The sequence below is a fragment of the Lactuca sativa genome, chromosome 3, assembly GCF_002870075.4.
Source record: "Lactuca sativa cultivar Salinas chromosome 3, Lsat_Salinas_v11, whole genome shotgun sequence".
Lineage (NCBI taxonomy): Eukaryota > Viridiplantae > Streptophyta > Magnoliopsida > Asterales > Asteraceae > Lactuca > Lactuca sativa.
Genome location: NC_056625.2, coordinates 12,877,505 through 12,899,634, shown reverse-complemented (window position 1 = coordinate 12,899,634; position 22,130 = coordinate 12,877,505).

Here is a 22,130-nt window from a genome sequence, read left to right as displayed (position 1 = left end):
GGCATAACCTATACAAGCTACCCTAATGCCTGTCTACTCAATACTAGCATGAAATTTTCATAAGTAGAAACACATATAGCAAACACATAAGGCATCATTCCTAGACCCTTAGTCCGATACTAGCATGTTGTTCTATTGAAACTGATAATCATAACATATCTCGTATGGGTACTTTGGGGAATACTTACTTGAGCTCAACCGGTCGCGCACATCACACACTTCGCACTCTTCCCAAAACTCTTTAGCTTACCTTTTCGGAAAAATCATTTTCTTAGAAAATTCTTTTACTCCCTCGATTTGAGTCCAGACACTCCCGAGGGTGTGTCCGAATCCCTCAAACCAAGGCTCTGATACCAACTTGTAACATACCAAAAATACTGGCTAAAAATTTCATTTTTTTTAAATAGGTCAATTCATAAAAACTTCGATATAAAAGTTTCATAATAAAGCTTCATGTCTGAAAACCAGCCACATCATAATAATATGTTAGAGTACCTCCCAGAAAAATCCATAATGCGGAAAATAAGAGTGTGTGTGTGTGTGTGATATGCCGCTACCACGCCAGCTCCTTCCCCTAGCTGAAGAGGTACCTGAAATCAAAACAGTAAATTGTAAGCATGAAGCTTAGTGAGCTCCCCCATAATACCTCATACCATGCAACCATATAATGAACAGCTAGGAGATACGGGCCTCGCCCACACTCCGCTATCTGGGAGATAAGGGCCTCGCCCACACTCCGCTATCTGAGAGATACGGGCCTCGCCCACCCTCAACTACTAAGCCATAACATACAAGTATCACACAGACAACGAGTATAAGAAATTCTATCATACTAGCATATATCATAATCTAACTCAACTATGAGATACAGGCTCTACCCACACTCCGACACTACATATCATCTATACAAGCCAACCTTGGTGCCTTAGACCCGTTCCCATTGGAAGGAAACTCACCTCGAAAAGTAGCTACCGAAAGTCTGCCTGCTAGACGTTTGACTGCTGTACCAGTAATCCTCCGGCTATAAATCCATAAACATAGATTAGTTACTCATAAATACCCTTAGGTCAAATGACTGACCTACCTCTGGTCCAAGGTCAACTCCTTGGTCAAAGTCAACTTCTAATTGACTGGACTCGCCGAGTCATGGCACAGACTCGCCGAGTCCCTCTCCTACTATCCCAGTTCTACTCATCAAGTCCCTCTTCCTACTCATTGAGTCACCCTTAACTTACTTCTAGGGATGATTAGACTGACTCGCGATCCGACTCGCCGAGTCCGAGAACAACTCGCCAAGTCGCATGAGCAAATCTCCTACTCGCTTCCAAATCCTCACCAGAGCATCCATCTTGAGGATTTGGTTTCTGGGACTATTGCTACACGTTAAATTGCTAACTCCGCGTGCAACTACGAAGGGTTGGAACTTCTACACTTAAACCCTTCTTAACTCAGTAACAACTCATATGACTTGCTGAGTTTGAAGAACAACTCGTCGAGTTCCAGGCAATCTTCATAGGACTCGCCGAGTTGTTCATCCGACTCGTCGAGTCTAAGACCATCTTCATAGAACCCGCCGAGTCCACTTTGGAACTCGTCGAGTCCTTTCAACTCTCCTCCCATACAGACCAAATCTGAGACATGTAACGGTTCTAAACCATAGATCTAAGCTCCTAGGGCACGCTTATCACGTAAAGTTGCAAACTTTATGTGCATGCATGGCCCTATGAGCTCCAAAAGGCAATTCCAAGCTCTTTATGAGGTCATACACTCAATAGGGACCTCAATCACTTCTACCACAGAGACTTTACACTTCCAAGATGTCCATAAGGTCCAGATCTGAAGTCCTTTCAGAACATAGAGCATGAACACATGGAGGTTGAGGTTTTAGGGCTTGAAAACCACCAATTAGGGACAAAAAAGGGGATCTAATGAACTAGTGATCAAGATAGGAACTTTTCTACCTGAATGGAAGTTTCCCACAATGTAGATTTCGGATCTACTTCCTCTTCTTGCACTCTTCAACCTCCTCCTTCTTCTACTAAGCTCCAAACTTCCTTCACAAGGCCAAGATCACTCACAAGAACAATATGGGGGCTAGGGTTTTGCTCTACAGCTCTCTGGAAGTGTTAGGGACAAAGGAGGCCAAGTTAGAGCATTTAAATAAGGTGCAAACACCTGGGTTAGGGTTTTTGTCTAAACAGGTTCTACTCGCCGAGTCCGTGACCCGACTCGCCGAGTTGATCGCTCAAGTCCCGCGTCCCTTCCCGCTTCTACTTGGCGAGTTGGACCTTCAACTCGCCGATTCCAAGGACAAAATGCAAATTATATGACAAAAGAATACGTACTAAGAACCAGGTGCTACAGTTGGGCACCCAGATATGCCTGACATGGGGTAGGTCGGGCACCCCGGTATGCCTGACAATATGTGATCTGTATGGTATGTGGTATGATGGGGGAAGTCACTAAGCTTCATGCTTACGGTTTTCAGTTTTGGTTTTAGGTACTTCGTTTTCAAAGGAAAGAGTCGGTTCGATCGCAATGCATCACAATACGATTTTCCGCACATGAGATCTTTGGGACTACACTCTGATATTATTTTATGATAATATGTTTTGATTACTGACACTTTGGTTTTGACATGAGATATTATTATGGATGTTCTTATACTGTTGGTTTATGAATTGTTAAACTAAAAACTAAATTTTTGGTCTTGAATTTTGGGATAACAAGTTTGTATCAGAGCTTTGGTTTGAGGGATTCGGGCACACTCTCGTGTGTGTCTGAACTCAAACTAAGGACTTGGTATGAGAATTTTTAAAAGTAAAATCATTTTATAAAAAGGAGTTTGAAATGAATTTGAGAAGAGAAAATAACTTTGAAATGAACAAGGTGTGTGATGCGTGCAATCAACCAAGCTCAAGTAAGTTTTTCCCAAGATACCCATACTTGTTATTTTATGATATGATATGATTATGAGAATTGCATGCTAGATTAGGGCTAAGGATCTAGGAAGGATGCCTTATATGTCTACTGTGTGGGTATGAGAACTGCATGCTAGATTAGGGCTAAGGATCTAGGAAGATGCCTTATATGCCTGCTGTATGTGCTTGATGAGCTACATGATAGTACTGATCAGTCAGTGATAGGATATCATGTTTAGGTTATGCCTGATTGTATGAGACTTAGAATCTCATGCCAGTATAGATTCCTAATAAGAGGATAGAATGATTTAATTGGAATATGTTGGTTAGATTTTCCATTGTCTGAATGTTGCTTGCTTTGTGCTTTGTGGGACTCTTAGTAATGTGAGCTAGCTATTAAGTGAACATGCTAAGTAACATGTGGCACAGGCTGGATAATCTCAGAGTGATAGATTTGACCCTATTGCATAGCTCTTTTTTTAGTCCAAACGTTCTAGGGATGGGTCTTTTACTCGAAGGATTATCTGATCTCTGGTGCATGTGGCTATATTCATGAGGTAGCTAGTTGACATTACTGGGAACTGATAGGATATAATGACAAACGTGAAGATCGATTAGATCTTTGAAACAGGTATTGCGATGAACACAAAACAATAAATAAGACAAGAGTGGATCAAAATATGTTGAATGATTAGATCAAACAATCCTCAGTAGAGCTCGACTAAGAACTTCTGCTGTAGAGGATTTAGGGTTACAAGAACGATAATAATAAACTTCTGAATAATGATCTGATCGTTCTATTCCATCCTCTTTCTAAGATGCATGCAAGCACCTATATTTATATTCAACCCTACTAAACTCACGGATGGACAGGCCCATACCGGAGATACAAAAATGGACTAGCTAACGAGCCCAATAGACGCAACATATTATACAAAACGCGACCTAACAATCTCCCCCTTTGCGTCAAATTGGAGCGAGACTACTTCTTCTTCGGGCCAGCAGCGGGAGCCTTCTTTACAGTATCAAACAGACGTGTGATAAGAGCGAGAATAGTCTGTCTGAACCGAATGCACCATTGAATCATGTCATCAAAGTACTTGACATCATCCGCAGTGTTCTGCTTGCATCTGTGGATGATCCCCAAAACGTGCTCTAAACAAGCAGTGGTGTAGAGGTGTTTGTCAGCCAAGGCGAAAAGACATTTCTGTCCTTCGTTCCTGGTGAACATGACCGAATTCCTTCTTGAGTTAATTTTACCCATCTGCATTTGGTTGAGATCATTGGCAGAGCCAACAGTAGATATTGTTGGTTTCTTCTTAAATACGCTTGCAATCTCCTGATCCATCAGTGCAACTTCCATGATGTAGCACACGAGCATCCTCTTGAAATGGTCGATGATCGGACCGTATTCAGCTTCGTTGGTGAGTAGGATGTTGTGCAAGATAATCCAATCATGGGGATTAAGGTTTGGAAGATCTGCAAGGGAAATAGCATGTTCAGTTTTGGCAGATCCCCGAAGTACCTTGAACCGAATGTTGATGAAGTTCCCTTCACTATACGGCTTCAAGACCCGAACGTTGACAATTTTCTGAGCGTTCCAAGTCTGATACTGAGGTTGAGCAGCCTTCAGATAAAAATTGATTAAGTCCCGATCAACCTGTGGATGAGGATAAGGGAACTCTGCAACGTTGGAGAAGGCATGAAAGATGAACGCCTTTCGGGTCAGTGGCATGTCGAACTGTGAGTCGACAGTGTTGGAACAATCAAGAGAGATTACAGGTTCCAGCTACAAGATACTCGGTGTGTCAATGGCTTCTTTTATCATCCTCTCAAGAGTCCAGGTAAGAAAAAGAGTTTTCCTACTCTCAAGAAGGTCGTGGGCTTCCTTCTGTTTACGTTCGGCTTCTTTAGCCTCTCTTGCCACACGAGCACTGATATCAGCCTCATTGCGTCGACTTCTACGCTTCAACAAGTCGGCGATTGTTTCTTTGTCTTCTTCTTCTTCTTCCTCAGCAATCTTTTTGCCTTTGTCTTTCACACCGGAACCGGAGGCTTGGCCTACTGGAGGAGGTTCGGTAGTGCGAGTTGCCTTTGAGGTAGGAGGTGGTTGGGACATAGATTCCTTCTCTCCCCCTTGTTTTGGAATGGACACGAAATCAAGTAGCCCTTTGAGTTTGCTGAGCAGGGCAAGGGCGGGAGCGAGCTTCTCTGCAAGGTCACGCCTCACAGTATAGTTAAGAATACGATCATGTGCTTCGAGGATGTTGGAGATGGCAGAGTGGACATCCGAAACACACGACTTTATCACCTCCCTTTCGGACCGAAGAGAGTCAATCTCCTATTGAGAGTAGGAGAGTTGAACGCTTTTGACCTTCAGAGCAGTGGTCTTCTTGGCAAGAACATCCATCAGAGAGTTCTCGGCAGCCAAATCTTCTTGTAGCTTCGAGAGACGCTCATCAATGGTTGTGCGAAAGGCTGAGTTGTCATCTGAAAGCATTTGACGAAAAGAAGCGAAGGACTTCAACTCAGTGGAGACTGACGTTGCTAGCTGGTGAACAATAGGTTCCAACGTAGTCTTGGCAGCATTTGCACTCTCCTGTAAAGACTTTAAAAGGGAAGAGGCATCAGAAAATAGTTTATCGACTTTTGCGGTCGCTGCCTGACAGGCTTTTGTTGAGGCATCTATGGCGGAGGTTGCAGAAGCAATGGAATCTTGCCGAGCTTTTGAGAAGGCGTCAACAATCTTCTGAACTGCATCTTCAGAAAGGGATGACTGAGAAGTGGAAGAGGAGGCGATGAGCAAGTCAATCTTGTCATGGAGCTCCTTGAGATGTCTTTTTGTGACAGGAGCGTCGTCATCGTCATCACTTTGTACTTGAAACGGACTATAATAGACCGAGTCAAACGTCATATCTTCCCTGCCAAGGAATGGTTCTTCTCCCTCTGAAGCATGACCAGGAGAAGGTGGTGGTGGTGAAGCTGGTGGTGTAGTAGTATGGGTAGGTTCGGGTTGGGTTGTTTCGGGCGTTGGTGTAGGTTCGGGTGCTTTTGTGGTTTCAGGTGTTGGAGTGGTTTCGGGTGCATCAGTATGAACCCCCGTATCAGATACGTTGGCTCTAACATCTGCAGTGGATGTTGTGGTTGCGTCGGTGAATAATGGTGTTGGTATTGGGATGGAAGTGGGTGGTATTGAAGTAGTGGAAGTTATGGGGGGAATAGAAATAGGAATGGTTTTAGGTGGAGAGGAAATTGGAGAAGTAGATGCATGAACTTCTGGGGTAGGAGATCTGGGTGGAGTGTTGCCACGTGGAGAGTCATCAGAATCTGAACTCTCACCCTCAGACTCGCTTGAGGAGGAAGCGATAATTAACTTTCGTCGTGGTTGGGTTTTTCTCCTCTTTTGCTGTGGAGACTGAGCAGGCTTGGTGGGTTTCCTCTTCTTTGGAGATGGGCCTTTTGCTCCTTTTGCCACCTGTTTCCCCTTATCAGCCTTTTTCCTCTTGAAGCAAGCTCATCGGCGTCATGTATTGACTTCAACATCTCTGGAGTAAGATCCCTCGGACCAGAACACTTGAACCCTTTGTACGTCTGGATAATCTGGCTGTCAGCAGGAACATCCCCATACATGGTTTCCGGAATAGACCCGTTGAACGGAAACTTTGAAGCGTCCGACACAATGATCTTTGTGGTATGGAAGGTACCAATCGAAGACATTGGAGCACCAGCGACAATGGGGACGTGGTACTTGTCCATCACCCATTTCATGATAAGAGTCCAGAACCTAGCATACAAAATCTCTGAATGTTTGGAGGTAGAGGAGAGACTCTGGATGAGTTGTTGCCATAGAACATACCCATAATCCATATTGATGCCATTGTAGATACCATACATTATGGAGAGAAATAAACGGCTGGCACCATCAGATCCAGCACTTCTCTCGGATAACCCCTTGAAGAGAACAGTGAACATCCCATTCCACTGTGGAGGTAGGCACGACTTCTTGAACTTCGTGACCGTAGAAAGCACCTCCGTATAACCCATGTTATAGAACATGTTGAACAAGTGACCCATTGGAATCGTTTCAGGGTTAACCCTCGAAGAATCAGATTCAAACCCTAACAGTGAGCAAAACCTTTGCTTTGAAATTGACGCCTTGTGCTCAAAGACATCAAAAAAGATTCTGTCAACGACCTTGTCGTAGTGAGCAGTCGCAAAGATCTGTGACAAGAACTCCATCGGAACAGTTTCAGCCCTGGTAAGTGCAGGTGCGATCGGAGAAAACTTCAGACACTCGATGATGGGGAACATGAAGGCGTCGTAAGCATGAGGGGTTAAATCGATGATTAGGCTTTGTTGTGGGCGAATGGGCAAAATGTGGGATGTTGCGTGAACGGAAGATGAATCTTCCATTGCTTGAAGAAAGTAGATAAGATGATGAACAGTGAAGGTTTAGGGATTTCTTGCGCTCTGGGAATTTTAATTGCAGTAAAGAGGTAAACGGTGGAGGATGTTGCCTTTTATACTGTGGTGTAAGGAGAGAGAAAGATCTTCCCAAATCTTCTATTGAAAAACGAAGCGTTTTTCGGAGTTGACTGATGCGTGACAGTTGGGGTTGCCGATGATCACGCATGAGAGAGAATGTCAGGTCCCTAATAACACGCCTTCCCATCAGGCGCCGTTCGGAGACGAGACGATTCAGATTCACATGCGCCCCTCTTGTGCCGTTTGGAGATTAAACGGTTCCGATTCGCACGCTTTCCTTTTTAGCGCCGTTTGAAATCAAATCGATTAGACTCCCGCCCGAGTCAGCATGTCTTCATCTTATCCCTTTAAATTGTAACGGCATCTTTTGAAAAATGCCCCCACGTGGATTAAAATCAACCACAGCCTTTAATCAACCGCCAATCCAAGTAAAATGCCTTGTAATTAATAGAACCTGAATTTAGGAAAATCAAAGATTTTCGTGCTTAGGGTGTAAAAGAAAAGAAATAAAGCAATAATTTTGGGACAATATGTGATGTCAATAAAGACACGAAACAAATGATCCCGGGCACGAATCTCTTCCTTCAAAGTCAAGAGAGACCTTGAAGTGTTTGTGTGGTTTCCCGTTGAATAACGATCAAACACTTATTAAGAAGTGTTGAAAGGCTTCTTTTAACTAGGCTTATTAGGATGGCTTTCGCTTCAATTCAAACTTCCTAATCTTGATATAAGATAGAAAGCGAACGAAATACTTGTGAGACCGGTGTAGTCTATTGAACAAGTAGGTTGGAGATAATTTAATTTGGCGAGGAAATATGTATATAAAATCTCAACAAAAATTTAAAACTGGATTCCAAGGGAAGAAATGTTATTGGTGTTAACAATTTCATAGGAATCACACAAAAGAAAATTTTGAGATTTCATGGAGGTACGCCCGTCAATGCATTAGTGAAAACTAGAGCAAATTAATTGTTCACCGTCAATTCGTATTGGGTATTGAATTTTGGGTTTCACTTAGATCGTAGTAGCACGAAACTAAGATCATGAACACAGTAATTGTGTAACCATAAACCTCAGTGGTAATTTCTGAGAGTCTCAAGGGTTACGTTTGTGAAACGAATGTGATGGAGAAATGCAATTTAGATGGTGTAAGAAATCAAAGTGCCTCTGCTGTGAAAAATAGGACCAAGCAGAAAACTCTTATCTCATGTGAGAAGAGAGTTAGGTAGCTCATGATTAGAATAAATATGATAGCCTAATTGGGAAGACAAGGTTTGTATATACCAAGTCATTAAGGCCATTATTCAGAATCAGGTGAGGCTTTGGACACATACAGCAGCATGCTTCTAGGGACATTTAGCTAATTCAACAATTTCCCCATAAACGAACACACAAATGAACACAAATGAAATTAAAGCCAAAAAAAGAAAATAAAGAACGAAATATTTTTGGAGTTTTTGATAATAATAAAAATAAAATGAAACAAAAAATAAGACAAAAGAAAAAAACACAGAGAAAAAAAATTTGGAACCGAACCTGAGCGTTCGGTTTATTTCGGTTGTGAAAAAAAATATTTGGAACCGAACCCGAGCGTTCGGTCTATTTCGGGTGAGAAAAATTTTGGAACCGAACCCGAACGTTCGGTATATTTCGGTTGCCAAAGAAAATAGGTTTTTAAAAAGAGAATAACTTTGACAATAAGATAAATGCATTTGGAACAATTATACATAAGATCTACAACCAAGAAAACTACCTTTGATTGATGAACGAAAAGTAGATTATTCAACCGAACCCGAGCGTTCGCTTCATTTCGGTACATTAGTATAAGACCCGAACCCGAACGTTCGGTCTATTTCGCTTCTTACTTTTGAGTTTGAGAGGTAATGTTTGGTACTGACTTCGATTCCATCATACCTAGCCCTTGTAGAATTTTGTTGAACGACGCTTCAAGAAGAGCTTTGGTGAAGATGTCAGCCAGTTGATCAGTGGTTCGAACAAAATGAATTTCGACGTTCCCATCTTCCACATGATCCTTAATGAAGTGATACCTCAGTGCTATGTGCTTAGTCTTGGAGTGTTGTACTGGGTTATGACAGATCCTAATTGCACTTTCAGAGTCACAATATAGTGGGATCTTTTTCATATTGAGTCCATAGTCCCAGAGTTGACTTTGGATCCAAATCACTTGAGAAGTACAGGAGGCAGCTGCGATGTATTCTGCTTCAGCGGTAGACAGAGACACACAGGTCTGTTTCTTTGATTGCCAACTAACCAACTTCCCGTCTAGGAATTGGCAGCCTCCAGTGGTACGTTTCCTGTCTAGTCCACAACCTCCAAGGTCTGCATCTGAATAGGCTTGAATGAAGAAACCTGAGTTGGATGGATACCATAGGCCTAATGAGGTAGTTCACTTGAGATAACGGAGTATGTTCTTCACTGCAAGCATATGAGGTTCACGTGGATTCGCCTGAAATCTAGCACAGTAACAAACAGAGAACATTATATCAGGCCTGCTAGCAGTAAGATACATCAGAGAACCGATCATCTGGCGATATATCGTAATATCAACTGCTGGCTTATCCAATGATGGAGTGAGCTTGGTGCCGAACGCCATTGGAACTTTAACCTTTGAATCTCCCATCATGCCAAATTTTGCAAGGAGAGTCTTCGTGTAAGCTTCCTGATTAATAAAGATGCCTTCGGGTCGCTGTCTAATATTTAAACCAAGGAAAAAGTTAATTGGACCCATTGAGCTCATTTCAAATTTAGTCTCCATCAGCTTTCTGAATTCAGCCGTTAAGCTAGGATTCGTTGAGCCAAAGATGATATCATCGACATAAATTTGAACAATCATAAGGTGGTTACCTTCCTTCTTACGAAAGAAGGTTGGGTCAACCGAACCTTGTTTGAATTTGGACATCTTTAAAAACTTGGTTAGCGTTTCATACCAGGCCCTCGGAGCTTGTTTCAGTCCATATACGGCTTTGTCCAAAATGTAACAGTGATTGGGGTACCTTTCATTGATGAATCCAGGAGGTTGCTCCACGTACACCGTTTCTTCAAGTTCTCCATTTAGAAATGCGCACTTGACATCCATTTGGTAGACCTCAAAGTTTTTGTGTGCAGCATAGGCAAGAAATATTCTAACGGATTCCAGCCTAGCTACAGGAGCAAAAGTTTCTTCATAGTCGCTTCCTTCCTCCTGACAGTATCCTTTCACCACCAGACGGGCTTTGTTTCGTATCACGTTGCCTTCCTTGTCCATCTTATTTCTGAAGACCCATTTGAGACCAACAACTGTGGCATCTTGAGGATTTGGAATGAGGCGCCAAACTTTATTCCTTTCGAATTCATTCAGTTCGTCTTGCATAGCTTGAACCCAATCGGAGTGATCAAGAGCAGTGTTAACTGTCTTTGGTTCAACTTTTGAGACGAAGGAGTTAAACATACAAAATTCTACTTTTGAAAATAAGGAAGTTTGTTTTGCCTTTAGTTGTGATCGGGTCAAGACCTTTTTAGAGACATTAGCGACAACCTGGGAAACAGGATGATCTCTGGTCCATTTGACAAGAGGAGGGTAATTTGGATCATAAGATGGATCCAAGTCAGCGTTTACCATCTCTTCTAGTTCAGATTGACTGTCATCGTCATAAAGCATACCGACATTCTCCCCCTCGACAGATAAGCTTTCAGGTGTGTCTTGAGTTTCCAGAGCTATAGGGGTTTTGGGTGGTGTTGAGCTTTCAGGTGTTGACGCACCTTCGGGTGTTGTAGCACTTTCGGGTGTTATAGCACCTTCGGGTGCAGCTTGAGAACTGTTCTCCCCCTTAACATGTGAGCTCGACTGTGATGACGAAGATGGGTCCTCCCCCTCAACTGAAGCATCGTGCTGTGGAGGTTCGTTAGAACATGATCCTCCTTCATTCATTCGCTTTGCAGCATCTTCGATGAGTTGCTTCAGATGATCTACTTTGTTGTCTGCTGCACTAGCTTCCGAGAGAGTTGCCTTCTCTGGTTCATCGAATAACTCGACGAACTTCTCAAATAGGTTTGCGATCGAGGCTGTGACTTGGCCTGTTTGAGAAAAGATTTCTCCAACTTTGTCTTCGTTGGCCTTTAGCTTTTTGACATAGCTATCATCAAAAGTCACATAATAAGTTTCTTCTATTTTCCTCGAGCGCTTGTTTAATACCCTGTAGGCTTTAGAAGTGAGAGACTAGCCCAGAAATATCCCTTCATCGGCTTTGACATCGAACTTGTTACGATGTTCTTTAGAATTGAAGATGAAACACCGTGAGCCGAATACATGGAAAAATTTGACATTTGGCTTCCTGTTGTTGATGATCTCATAAGGAGTGAGAGTGAATCGCTTATTGAGATATGACCTGTTCTGCGTAATGCATGCTGCAGCAATAGCATCAGCCCAAAAATATAAAGGTAAAGAAGCAAAACTTAGCATGGTTCGAGCCGCCTCACACAAAGATCGGTTTCGTCTTTCAACAATCCCGTTTTGTTGAGGGGTGTAGGGAGCTAAGAAGTTGTGATTGGTTCCTTTTTCGGCCAAGAATTCTTCGAATTCTTTATTTTTGAATTCCAACCCATTGTCGCTCCTGATGTTGCGAACGACTTTCTTCAGCTGTACTTCAACCTGCTTGATAAACATCTTTAGCTTGAGAGTTGCTTCAGATTTGTGCTTCAGAAAGAACACCCATGTAAAACGTGAAAAGTCATCAACAATAACAAGAATATACTTGCTACCGCCGATGCTTTCGATAGATGATGGACCACACAAGTCAATGTGAATTAACTCTAATGGTTCAACAACTTTAGTGTTTACAATCGATGGGTGACTTTGACGACTCTGCTTCCCCATTTCACACGCAACACATAAATGTTCTCGATCGAATTTGATCAATGGAAGACCTCGAACATGACCACCAGTGACAAGTTTGTTGATATCCTTGAAGTTGAGATGAGAGAGCCTTCGGTGCCACAGCCAACTTTCGTCAGATTGTGCTTTGGATAACAGGCAGATAGCTGGATTCCCTTTGATGGGTTTGAGGTTCAGGGGAAACATTTCGCCTTTGCGCTCCGATTTGAGAATTACTCTTTTCGTTTTCTTTTCAATTATTTCTGAACCCTCATCATCGAATGAGACCTTGAGAGTGGTACCTCCAACAAGCTGAGATACACTGATGAGGTTGTGCTGTAGTCCTTCAACGTATGCGACCTTCCTAATCGTAAAATCACCATTTGTTATCATTCCATAGCCTTTTATTGTGCCAAATGAGTTGTTCCCGAACTTGACATTTCCACCGTTTGAAAGAGACCGAAATTCCCTCAGCTCTTCCTTCCTTCCTGTCATGTGACGCGAGTAGCCACTGTCAATATACCATTCTTCGTCAAACTGCTCATCACTGATAACCTGCAAAAATTAAGCAGATTTAGGAACCCAAAGTTTATTGGGTCCACGTGAGCCTTTCACAGGAACATGAATAGTAAGAGAGATGTCAACAAGATATGTTCTTTTTATTAAAGTTGTTTCATCTTTCTTTTTAATGGTGAAAACCTTAATTTTATTGGGATTTGTTACAGTCGGTTTGGATTCAGGTTTAGGCACTGGGACATTGGAATGCTTTTGATCGGTTTTGACTGAGGAAACCTTCGATTTTCCTTTCAAATCTATTGAAGATTTTGGATTTTGAGTATTAACAGAATTGGATTTAGAATGAGGTTGAGAGGAATTAGAAGGATTAGAAGAAGTAGAACGAGAGAATTTAGACTGAGATGTTTTCTTGACTTGAGGTTCTAGTGACCCTTTTGTTTTTGATCATTAGTGGTACTGAACTTAGAACTTTGGTTGCTTTTGCTCTCAGAACCGAACTTATGCTTTCGGTAGCTTGTGTTTTCTGAACCGAACCTTTGCCTTCGGTTATCATAATTTTTAGAACCGAACGTATCCTTTCGGTTGTTATGACCCTCAGAACCGAACCTCTCCCTTCCATTGTTATTACTTTCTTGCGATCTAACAGTACTTTTCTATGACTTTGAATTTCTGTCATGATAAGAGAAATGGGCGTTTTGAGATTGCCAAAACTGTTTTCGTTCTGAGAGATTCTTCTTGTATCTCATATTCCTTTGCTGCTTCTGATTCCTCACTTGCTTCGGCTGTCGATGGATATTTGCTTTTTGCTTTTGCTTTTTGTTAGCCGGTTCACTCTGAACTGATGAAGTTTCGCTTGAAGGAGTGAATTCTTTTGCAGGATCTCCTTTTTCTTCAGGAACATCTTTTGTACCACTAGTACTTGGCATGTCAAAGTTATCGTGCTTGTTCAGAGGCTCTGGTACATATCTGCCTTTGGTTTTCCAGGACGTCTGTTCAGACAGACCAACAGTTTCGTCAGCATTGTCTATAGGAGCGGACCAGAAGAACTCATCACAACCATCAACATTATATTCGTTTACAATGGCTGTGAGTTCAGCTGTCTGATGTTCGGTTACTCCTATGACCTTATACACTTGATTTGGAGTCGTCCTTACCTTTTGGTATACAACAACCTTTTCTTCAAGGATCGGGGACTTTTGTTGGGACAAACGAGCAAACTCCACAGAATTTTCTGAAATAAGATTTTTGTGGTTTTTGGGTTCGCTCTTGACAAACTCAGAACAGTCAACTACATCCACTACAGAAATTTCACTCATATCATCATCCTCATTAAGCTCAGATGCGTTTTCAACATCAATTTTATTTTCTGAGCTCAAGTTGGCATTCAATGAGTCAAACTTTTGTATGGTTTCGGTCCTTAGTTTCAATTTATCATTTTCATCCAAAAGGTTTTTCAGCATGTCCTTATGGTCCTTGGACTTTATGAAAGATTCGATTTTGTCTAGTCCATACATATAAGTCGGATTTACATCCTCAGACGAAACTACACTTTCGCAATTATATGCTTCAGCGTCGATTTCATCCTCCTTAAACTCAAGGAAGGGCAAAATCATGCGATGAATTTTCTGCCCTATTTCACAGTTTAAATGAAGTTGAGTGATATTAGTGTAAAGACGCTTAGCAATTAAACACAAGACATTTCTCTGTTTTAAAAGTTTCAAATTGTCTCTTTGTAAATAAATGTTTTCGTCCTTGGATTTGATTAACTCCAACTCCTTCAGCTCGATCCACATCCTCCGTTCCTCACTCTTTGAAGACACCCTGCTTAATTGGTCAGTTAGGTTAGAATTGGTGACCCGTGTTTGAGTTAAACTGCTGTCTAGATGCGAGATTCTTGAATTTACATTTTTTAATTCTTTTTCATATGAACTTTGTGGGACTTTGAATGAAACAAAAATGGATTGTACCTTCTTTATTAATTCATCAAGCTCGTTAAACTGCACGCTAAGAGGTTTTGCTGTGAAGCACAAGTCCTCTCGCTCCTTTGTGTCTTCATTCCCACCGTCTGTGTTGTATCCCCTCATTTGAGATACATCCGACACCATCAAGCACTTTCCACCGCTTCCTTCATCTTTCGCAACATAAGCCTTTCCATGAGATGGCTTCCTTACTTCATCATCCTCAGAGTCGGCTGACCAGACCTCCACGCCACCGAACTCATCATCTGCTACCGAACCCTGCACAATTAAAGCATTCATTGAAGGGTTAGTGACAACTTTCTTTTTCTTGATCTCTTCCAGCTTTTTCATTAACACAGCTTCTTCATCTTTCTCCTCATCCTTTTCTGCTATTTTCTTGAGGACACAATCTTTGGCATAGTGGTTCTTTCCTCCACAATAGTAGCAGTTCACACCCGAATCTCCTTCAGCTTTCGGTTCCTTCTTTGGTTCTTCTGCTTTCGGTTCTTCCCTGACCTTTTCAGAACTATAACTTCCCTGCCAATTTCGGTTCTTATTGGTAGGAAACCTTTTCTTGATGAACCTCTTCGGGTTTGACACCATCATTGCATAGTCTTCAGAGGTAAGGTCATAGTCCTCTAAGTTAAGGTCTTCATCTTCCATCACACCTTTGCTTTTGGACAGAAGGGACAATGATCCTAAGCTTGAAACTACATTTTTCTCCTGCAAGACAATCTTTTCTTGGGATTTCAAAATCCCTACCAGCTTTGCCAATGAGTAAGATTTGAATCGCTCATGTGCTTTAACAGTGGACACAACTGCTCTCCACTCAGATCTAAAACCGTTTAAAAACGTAACCTTTTGTTCAATCAACTTCCTTTCAATATCATGTTTAATCATCTTACTAAGAAGATGATTGAAGCGATCGAATGTTTGAGTTATAGTTTCTTCAGGACTCTGCTTGAATTCACCAAACTCGGACAAAAGTAAGGTTTGAATGGAATGCTCGAGATCTTCATCTGTGGAATATAACTCTCGCAGCCTATCCCATATTTCTTTAGCAGTGCTGCACGAACTCACTAGCCTGAAAGTATCAGATTGAAGAGCGAATATGATTAGTCTCAATGCTTTAATATTGCACTGAAATTTATCTTTTTCGTCTTGGGCAATATCTTTTACATCTTTCAACAGATCATTATACTCTTTCTGAGTTTTAATGATTCTTGATGTTGCTGAATGAGCGAATGGTCCAGACACGATTGCTTCCCAAATAAGATATCCGTTATCCTCAGATCCAATGACATAATCTTCAAAGTGATGTGCCCAGACTTCGTAATCTTGGGTGTAAAGGATGGGAATCTTCGTCGTTGATCCAATGCTATTTGAGATGTTAATGGGATTTGATTGTGACTCGTCCATGCTAGATCGAATAACCTGTTTAAAAGATCAGACTTGTAATATATTAAATTAGGGCAAAACGAATAAATGCTGAGTTACGTCAACTATGGGATGACGACTCAATAAATATTACTTAATGCGGAATAACCCTAATCGCAACCTTTTTCACAGAAAAGATGTGTATGAATTACACAGCCTCCTGCTCTGATACCAATTGATAGGATATAATGACAAACGTGAAGATCGATTAGATCTTTGAAACAGGTATTGCGATGAACACAAAACAAAAAATAAGACAAGAGTGGATCAAAATATGTCGAATGATTAGATCAAACAATCCTCAGCAGAGCTCGACTAAGAACTTCCGCTGTAGAGGATTTAGGGTTAAAAGAACGATAATAATAAACTTCTGAATAATGATCTGATCGTTCTATTCTATCCTCTTTCTAAGATGCATGCAAGCACCTATATTTATATTCAACCCTACTAAACTCACGGATGGACAGGCCCATACCGGAGATACAAAAATGGACTAGCTAACGAGCCCAATAGACGCAACATATTATACAAAACGCGACCCAATAGGAACGTTTCAACAGTTGAGGACTGGGTGGGTTTGGGAACCTAGGAAAGCCTGGGATATGTTTTAGTGGGTTAGTAGTGAGGATTAGTGAGACTTGGGTGCATCAGTTTGAGGAAGTGACTTGGAGGATTCGGGAGGATTGATGAGGAAAGTATGGATTGGTGTGGAAGGTAGTATTGGGCCTGTACTATTGAAAGCACATGATCCGTACTCGAATTGGTGAGAGTCTTGGAGAATCTGAGAAGCATCGGGGAGGAGTTTGTGACCCGGTTAGGGGACAAAGGATGTTCCAGTTGTCGCGGCTTAGCCATTGGCAAGTGAGCTAGTGAGTGTGATAGGGTGTTAGAACCTTGAGGATATGAATTTTAAGTCCGATGATGCGAGATCGATTTGGAGCACTTTGAGAATAGAGGGTCGTGCCAGGTGCATAGTAGGGGGTCCCAGGGAGAGACCCAAGACTTCTGATCATCGGGATAAAGGCCAACAGGGCCGGAGTCAATGAAGCACATGTGGGAAAGTACACAAGGGAGTTTGACATTCCAAAGGTTTATGTTGCTACAAGGGTAACAGGGTTGGTCACGTCAGCAAGGGTGATCAGGATTCCTCCAGATGTTGCGGGTGTGTCATCTTCTACTGCTACTAGATGGATATTGAGAATACGTATCGCTTTGGAATTTTGAGTGAGTTTGGATAAGTCAGATCTCGAGTCGGTTTTCTACTAGTTTTTGGGTTATCAAGGATCATATATGCCATCCTGCATGCCGAAGAGTCCTTGATGAACCCATAGAGGGACGCATCTTGCGGTGTGGGTTCCACGTGTACCGTTATCATTCCGGATCTTTGTTGGGATCCATTCAGGAGTACTATTCAGAGGATATTAGGTCAGGATTAGAGCGATAGTTCTCCAGTGAAGTCCGAGTTCAGTGGTTCTATCCTCGTTCGGGTATGGTCGACAGTTGTCTATGGAAGAACCTTGGAGTTCAAGGCACTACCGTTGCTAGGACATGACTAGTAGCATGAAGAGGGTAGTGTCAGTTGTGGGTGTTACATGCATAAGTGGTTGGTCATTGCATGGGCTATGTTCGGTTAGAGTTCAGTGGTGCTGCAAAATTGGAAGTGGAAATGAGGATTCGCCAGTTAGAGTAAAGATTTGGTAAGCACATGTGAGATGGATTCAAATGTCAAACTGGGCCATATTTCAAGAGTAATCATCAAGGTTTCCGAGGATAGGAGATCTCAGGGTTTAACTGGTAAGTGATCTCTAGATTTGGTAAGCACATGTTGTCGTCAGTGGATTCTCAAGAAGCAAAAAGGATTGGGAATCCTTTAATTCTCACGTGCCGTGAAGACTTAGTCGAATCTAAGTGGGGGAGAATTGACCAGGAACTTAGGAGCAGTAATAGGTGTGAAACTAGGATGAGTTTCACATCCTCATCAGAACAGAAAGGCGGTCGAGTGGCCGTTTAGGTTGAGTATTGGATGAGTTGGGAGTTCGGAAAACGTTCCAACGTTTAGTTCGTGTTTTTCCTTGGCATCGGGTAACGGGTTTAAAGAACCAGGTTAGAGGTCCAATTAGAATTCAAGTTCAGATGAGTGTTAGATCGAGTGCATGTTCAACCGGTTTGGAAAGTGTTATAAGACTACAGGGGTAGTCGTAGCATTCACTAACAGTCAAATAGTATGGAAAGTGTTGTAAGACTGCGAGGGTAGCCGTAACATTCACTAACAGTCAGATAGTATGGAAAGTGTTGTAAGACTGTGGGGGTAGCCGTAGCATTCACTAACAGTCAGATAGTATGGAAAGTGTTGTAAGACTGCGGGGCTATTCGTAGCATTCACTAATAGTCAGTGAGCATGGAAAGTGTTGTAAGACTGCGGGGGTAGCTGTAGCATTCACTAGCAGTCAGATAGTGATAGAGGGTTGTAAGTCTGTGGGTGTAGCCGTAACATTCACTAGATTGGTAGATAGCATGAGCCCATTGTTAGGACGTGGAAGGAATAGTAGTACTCACCAGTTCGGGTGTAGCAGTGAAAGCGTGGAAAATCCACCGATTGATATATGGATTTCGGAATTACCCAGATGAATTAGACCCGGTTGAGCCAGTGATGAGATCGTAGGAATGCCACTACAACTATGAGATCAAGGAAGAAATGGATTGCTTAAGGTTGTTTATGAAATAAGGCTACCATTGGTCATGTAGAATCACTCTTAGCCATGGATTTGGAGACGTCAGGATCCGACGCATGGACCCGATCGGTTGGACCAGGAGGTTGTTAGAGCCATAGTGGTAAGATAACTAACGACAACTATTAACAGATAAGGATGTCGTTCAGAAGTCGCGAAGAGAGACTGCATGTGGGTCTTTTGGTTCCGCAATCGAGTCGGGACCCGATATTTTAGATGATTGGTGAGCAAATTGAGACCCAAAAGGTCTTGGTAGCTTTTGAAAAACAGCCATGTGGCAGCATGCTATTTTGGGCAGTTTCAGTGTTTCCGGTGGTATTAGTGTTTTAAGATCCCATGTATGGATGGAGTAACTGATTGCTTGGGGTGATGCTAAGTCACTTACAGCTGGATTATCTGAGCCTTGGCCAAGTATAAGTGTCTTGCAGGGATAATTGGGTTTGTGATCCTGATTTATAGTGGGAACCTTGAGTTATCAGAAGTTTAGTAGTCAATTGAGGGATAAGTGGACTGGATTCAACGATAATGATTCAGTATGAGTGGTCTGTCAGGGATTCAGACCATCTCGAGACAACAGATTTCGGACGGAGTAGATGTGATCTCGTTGTGAGGAATTCGTTCACCTGCAGATTTTAGGGCCTTGCGAAGGTTGGTCACGGTTATCCTGGAAAGGCTAGGGTGTGCGTTACTAGAGTGGTTGGGCATGTAAGGGATGGTAAGGAATGATTTCGAGGACGAAATCTAATTTTAGTAGGGGAGAGTTGTAACACCCCATTTATTAAATAAATTAATAAACAAATTAATGAATGAATAGTAGCCCTAAAATCAATAACTATATATTAAGGGTTGGTCTCGAAGAGTTATCTATCACAATTTTAGAAGTTGGGGGTTAAAAGTGTATGTCCCGGGATTTATTTTGTAAATATTTTTAGAATACATGGGGTGTTTGGTAAGTATGGGTCTTAATATGAAAGAATTTATGGAAGCGGGGGCTAAAGAGTAAATTTTGGACCTAATTTGAAAAGGATTTGTAGAGGGAGGGGCTACTTGGTAAAATTCGGACTTAATTGGTAAATGATTTCAGGAGGTAGGGTTTAGAAGGTAAAATATGGAATGAGTTTTAAAGAAAAAGAGAAAGGAGGGACTGGAAGCGTCATTATGGTAAAAGTTGAAATGGGACGGGGCTATATTGACACCACCACCCGTCTAACCCTAACCCTAACACAAGCGACTGCAGCCGCCACCTCCTTCTTCATTTCCGGTAGCTGCCACCATCATAGAAGCCCTCCTTAGCCACCATTTGTGTCACCAAATCCGACAACCAGGTTCCGCCTGCTGCCTCGTCGACAAATGTCGCCGTTCTGACACTTGATGTCGCCTGTAAAGTGGTGAACGACTGGGAAACTTCACCAAGAATGAAGACGAAGTTTTGACCGGCAAACACGAGTCGTGCGTGATCGGAATGGTCTTGGTGAGGCTATCTCTCATTTCTTTCATCCCTTTTATTTGTACAAGGTTGTAACCATTATTTTGGCCGCCACTTCTGTGGCATTCCGGCGATGTCCTGCCACCTTGTAGGCGGCTGAATGTGTGTGTGTTCGCCTTTAAGGGCTGTTTCCGGAGCTAACAGTGAAGCATGTACGTTATTTTGGGTAGGAACCAAGATAACCCACCACCGCCACCACCATGAGGTGGTAGCTGTCATCTCCAGCCACCATGTGCCGCCACAGGTTGTTGAATGAGTGCATAAACTGGTGTTGATGTGTTCCAGGCGTGTGTATGTGTTGGGTTCTACTGCCGGAAAAACCCAAGAAAACCACCATGGCTGTCGGCCATGGTGGCTGCCGCTGTCAACGCCGCTGCTGCCGCCGTCACCACCGCCGACCACCCGCAAGGTGGATGTGTGTGTTTATATATTTAGCGTGTGTTTATTTTTTGGGTTAAAGCATTGTAAAATGTAATTAGAAAGTACAATAATGAAAAGAACCTCATAACCACTACCGTGAGGTGGTAGCTGTTGTCTCCTGCCGCCACCAGTCGTCGTGTTGGGTGGCGGTGTGCTTAGCTGTGTTTGGATTGCTTTTGGAGTGCTTGGACATGATTGGACTAGAACCCTAACCACCACTGTGAGCCGCCGTCGACCATCACTACCCGAGGTGGTAGTAGGTGGTGCGCGACTTAGGATAAACCCTAATGGGCCTCATGAGACCCTAGTGAGCCTAATGAAGTCCTAAATGATCCGAGGACTTAGTTTTGAGCCTATTGGGATATGATTGGGTTGGGAACCCTAATTAGGTTTAGAAAACCCTAATATTGGAATTATTGGTTTGGACTTATCGACCCACATATTTGGCCATTGGAAGGGAATTGTGAATTACACCCGATCACACCATATGATTTATCTAATAGAGTGATGGACTTAATGGATTAAGTACTTAATGGGTTAAGTGAGAAACACTTAACCCTAATTGTCATTTTATGTGAAAACCCTAATTTCACTTGGGCTATGAGTTGGGCCTTTCTATTGGGCTTTGGTGAGTGGGCTATTAATCGGCCATCCAAAATCAAGCATATAAACTAGAATAATTTAATGGGCTGTAGGGTAAGGCCCATGTAAGGGGTTTGGGCCTAATTTTGGAAAATTGGGCCATATGTGGGCCATAGTTGGGCCTTAGATGGGCTATAATTGGGCCTTTATGATTATAAGATATTGGGTCATTAGAAATGCAAAATGTTTGGACTGGACTAAATGGTTGGGCCTTAGAATAAGACCATGTAAAGGTTTGGGCCCAATTTAGAAAATTGGGCCATATGTTGGGCTTTGACTCATAGTTGACTTTTAAGCCTTTGGATTGGGCCTTGAGCTTGAATCAAGCTAAGATAAGGTTAAAACAGTCTTTTACCCTAAGCATGGACTTATGGGTATATGTTGGTACCCAATTGCTGGTTGGGTGTTATTTTGATAATTGGCAGTTCGAGAACCTGTCATCCAACAACTAGAGTTTGTCTACGGGACTTCAGTAGTGTGAGGTGAGTTACCTTCCAATAGAAGTGGGTCTAAGGCCACAATATCGACCCACTAGTAAGAGTTGTTTGTTAGATAATTGTCTTTGTGATAATTGTCTGGTTAACCACTATCTGATATGTTTTATCTGATAGTATGATATGATGTTATGTGATATTGGTAGTAGGAGGAATAGTCCCCAGTTACCAG